Consider the following 4,573-nt stretch of genomic DNA (forward strand, 5'->3'; position numbering starts at 1 on the left):
GGGCGCAGTGGTTGAGAGTCGGCCTGCTGATGCAGGGGACACGGGTTTGTGCCCCGGTCCGGGAAGATCCCATATGCTGCGGAGCAGCTAGGCCCGTGAGCCATGGCTGCTGAGCCTGTGCGTCCGGAGCCTGTGCTCCGCAACGGGAGAGGCCACAACAGTGAGAGGCCCGTGTACCGGTAAAAAAAAAACAACAACAAAAACAACAACAACAAAAAAACCCATGGTGGGGCCTCCCTGGTGGCGCAGTGGTTGAGAGTCCGCCTGCCGATGCAGGGGACACGGGTTCGTGCCCCAGTCCGGGAAGATCCCACATGCCGCGGAGCGGCTGGGCCCGTGAGCCATGGCTGCTGAGCCTGCGTGTCCAGAGCCTGTGCTCCACAACGGGAGAGGCCACAACAGTGAGAGGCCCGCGTACCGCAAAAAAAAACAACATGGTGAATTCAAACAGTGCAAATCTTAATCTCTTTCCCGTCTCTCACCCCTGGCTTCCCAGTTGTCCCCAGAAGTGACCATGCCTAATCAGTTTCTTGGGTGTCCTTTCTGAGATGGTCTGTGCTATACGTGTGTGTGTGTGTGTGTGTGTGTGTGTGTGTGTGTGTGTGTCTTAGGGTTGTTTTTCATTGTTAACCTTTTTCTGATTATAAATGCAATTCATGTCCACCGTGGAAAAGTTCATCAAAATAGAAACAGGTAATGTGGAAAAGATGTCCTGCGAATGCACCGCACCCCTGCCCTGCAGCCCCACAATCACACGACCAGCCAAGCTAGGGGAGCCTTGTTATTGGAGGCCTCACAGCTTGAGGCAGTGCTTCGGAGAGAAAGCAGGGTGCTGGGTGGATGGTCATACTAGAGGCTGGGGATGGATTCCAAGGCTCCTGCAGCAGCCCAGGCAAGTGGCCAACGCCTAGGCCAGAGCTCGCAGGAGGGAACGGACAGGACAGATGTTTGAGGGGGAGAACCTCCAGGCAGAATCTTGCCCTAACTTGGGCAAGATTCTGCTGAAGAAGGGAAATGGAATTCACTTCGTGCCCTTGGAGTATTGACAGTCCCCTTAGGGAGGCCAGGGAGCTTGGAGGAGGAAAACAGACAGCTGCTCTACAAGGCAGCAAGTACAGGCCCCCGTGTGTGCCACATCCAGAGGCCTGGCCACACCCTGAGGCAAGGTCTGAGTGTGGCCTCACAGTCTGGGGTCTGACTCTTAGGATGCGAGGCTACTAACTCACTTAGCACAGAAAGGGCGGGACAGCTACCTCTGACCAACCTCACTGGGAACTGATAAGCTGGTTGGTCCAGAGGCTAACGATTTGCTTCTTAAGGTGTCCGCAGGCAAGATTCTACCATGGTTATAAAGCAGTGCAGTCCAGTAGGAATAAAGTTGGCCTTCCTTATCCAAATACGTATTTGGATGTGGAGGAGCTGTTCTATGCCATTTTATGTAAGGGACCTGAGCACTGAAGGATTTTGGTGTTCCAGGAGGGTCCTGGAACCAATCCCCTGCGGATACCAAGGTACAACTGAATAATGTGAACCATAAATCCTAGTGTAGAGGAAAAACTCTATTGTTTTTCCTTATACTCCACACAATACTCCACTTAATGACACTTCTGGTCACCAAATGTGTCTGGGTTTTTCCCACACCAAGCAGTCCTCCAATTCTGAGTGAAAACAGAAAGGCTGTCTTGGGGATAGCATCAGATCCCATAGGTTAAGGGCTCAGTCCCACAAGACCGTCCCCACTTCAAATGCCAATTGCAAGTCCAGGTTGTCACCTGTGCTTCTGATGAACCATTTATAAATTTCAGATTCCCATGAGCCCCTCCTGAACCATTTATAAATTTCAGATTCCCATGAGCCGCTTAATTTAATTTAATTAATCAAATTAAAGTTTGATTAATTTACTAGAGTGGCTCAGAGAACTCAGGGAAACAGTTTACTTACTAGATTACTAGTTTATTATAAAGGGATACCACTTAGGAACAGCTAGATGGAAGAGATGCAGAGGACAAGGCATGTGGGAAGGAGTGAGGAGTTTCCATGCTCTTTCTTTTCTTTTTTTATAAACTTATTTATTTATTTTTGGCTGCATTGGGTCTTTGTTGCTGCGCGTGGGCTTTCTCCAGTTGCAGCGAGCAGGGGCTACTCTTCGTTGAGGTGCTCAGGCTTCTCACTGCAGTGGCTTCTCTTGTTGCGGAGCACGGGCTCTAGGCGCGCGGGCTTCAGTAGTTGTGGCTCGTGGGCTCTGGAGCGCAGGCTCAGTAGTTGTGGCGCACGGGCTTAGCTGCTCCGCGGCATGTGGGATCTTCCCGGACCAGGGCTCAAACCCATGTCGGTTGCACTGGCAGGCAGATTCTTAACCACTGCGCCACCAGGGAAGCCCACCATGCTCTTTCTGGGCACGCCACCCTCCCAGCACCTCCACTTGTTTACCAGCCTGGAAGCTCTCTGGACCATAGTTCAGGGCTTTTTATGAGGCCTTCATTACATAGGTGTTAAAACAGGCAGGTAGGGCTTCCCTGGTGGTGCAGTGGTTAAGAATCTGCCTGCCAATGCAGTGGACATGGGCTTGAGCCCTGGTCTGGGAAGATCCCACATGCCACGGAGCAACTGAGCCCAAGCACCACAACTACTGAAGCCCATGCCCCTAGAGCCCGTGCTCCACAACAAGAGAAGCCACCGCAATAGAAGCCCACGCACCGCAATGAAGAGTAGCTCCTGCTGGCCACAACTAGTGAAAGCCCACACGCAGCAACGAAGACCCAACGCAGCCAAAAATAAAATTAATTATTTTTTAAAAAATACACCAAAAAAACAGGCAGGTAGCGAGATGTGAGCAGAGAAAGGGGAGCACAGGCCAGATGGCAGGAAACCATGCATCTTGGGGTCCACAGGCAGACAGAGAAAAGCAGGAACCTCCAGACTGACAGGAAAGCACATATCCTGGGGTGGCAGACAAAGAAAGGTGGGAAAAGGTGGGAATCTCCGGTGTCCAGATGTAACCTTTTGCTCATTATGCTCTCATTACAATAAAAATTAGCCTTGCAGATAAGAAATACCCATCATACACTGGCACCACGACACTTCCAATCAAGGGTTAAATAAGGACAAAAATCCCTCCTCCCCTTGGGAAGGTGGAGCTGGAATGAAAATCAGGGAACACGACCCCCAAGCCTTCCTTCTGCAATGAATATTCCGCCCCACATAACCGACTTGCCAAGAAAACTCGGGGCAGCCACTCACCTGTCTGCCCGCTCTCCCTTTGAGAGAGTACTTTTGCTTAAATAAATACTCAATTTACTTTCTTGACCTCCCTGTCTCATCTCTGAATTCTTTCTGCCATGGACAAGAACCTTTCTTTCACTGAGAATATAGGCATGGTTGATTAAATCATCGGCCATTAGTGATCAAGTCAACCTCCAACTCCTCTCTCAGGAGGTTGAGAGGGGTGGTGAGGCTGAAAGTTGCAACTCTCTAATCACGTGGTTGGGTTCCCCTGGCAACCAGCCCCCATCTTTAGGAGTTTTCCAAAAGTTGTCTCATTAACACAAACTCAGGTGTGGTTGAAAGGTGTGAATAACAAAAAGACACTCATTTCGCCTTTATTTGAATAGCTCTGAAGCTGTTTCAGAAACTGAGGACAGAACTAAATATTATGACAAAAGATGCCCCTATGGCTCTTATATAGGTAATTACCAGGACTTTAGGAGCTCTGCCAGGCACAGTAGACAAAGACCAAATATATAGTTCTTATTATAAACCACAATATCACAGCGAGCCACTTATGTAATTTGAGATTTTTTAGTAGCCACATTTTAAACAGTAAAATGGACAGGTGAAATTCATTTTAGTAATATATATTTTTTAACCCAATTTATCCAAAATACTATCATTTTACAACACAAAAATATCAATGAGATTGTTTACATTCCTTTTCTTACCGAGTCTTACACATCTCAGTTTGCACTGGCCACATTTCAGGAGCTCGTAGCACATATGGCTGGGGGGGTACCATACCTGAGAGCGCAGGCTTGGAGCCTTCCCTGCTGTTGTTGAGGCCATCAGGAGTCTGTTTATTGCGGTGTCCCAGTGCCTGGCACATAAGGAGGCCTAGTAAGCTGCCATATGTGAGCTGGGGTAATCTCCCCTCTGAGCCAACTGGGACCGCTGTGAAAGTCAAAACGATGTATGTTAGGTAGCCTGCTCAGGGACTGTTGCTGTTCTTACTTCCTCAAAGTCAATTGAAGGGCGGCAGGCCCAGGCTTGCTTCCTGTCTTACTCTTGAGAGCTCTTGTCTAAAATACCAAACGCAAGCTTGGATTCCAGAGCAGACAGGGTCCTTGGGGTCAGGCTCTGGGGCAACAAACGAAAGAGCGGGAACCTCTAATCCACGCCCTTGGTTTCTTTTCCCCTTGACAGCTCGTGGCCCCGCCCACCCCAGCCCTTACCGGCGCCTGGCGGAACTACAGCCCCCATGATGCAGCGGGAGACCCGAAATTTACGTCATCGGCTTGGGACGCCTGGGCGGTGAATAAGATCGCTGAGGCGCTTCTCCAGGCGCTGAGCCAGCTGACCC

This window comes from Stenella coeruleoalba (genome assembly GCF_951394435.1).
Source record: "Stenella coeruleoalba genome assembly, chromosome: 1".
NCBI lineage: Eukaryota > Metazoa > Chordata > Mammalia > Artiodactyla > Delphinidae > Stenella > Stenella coeruleoalba.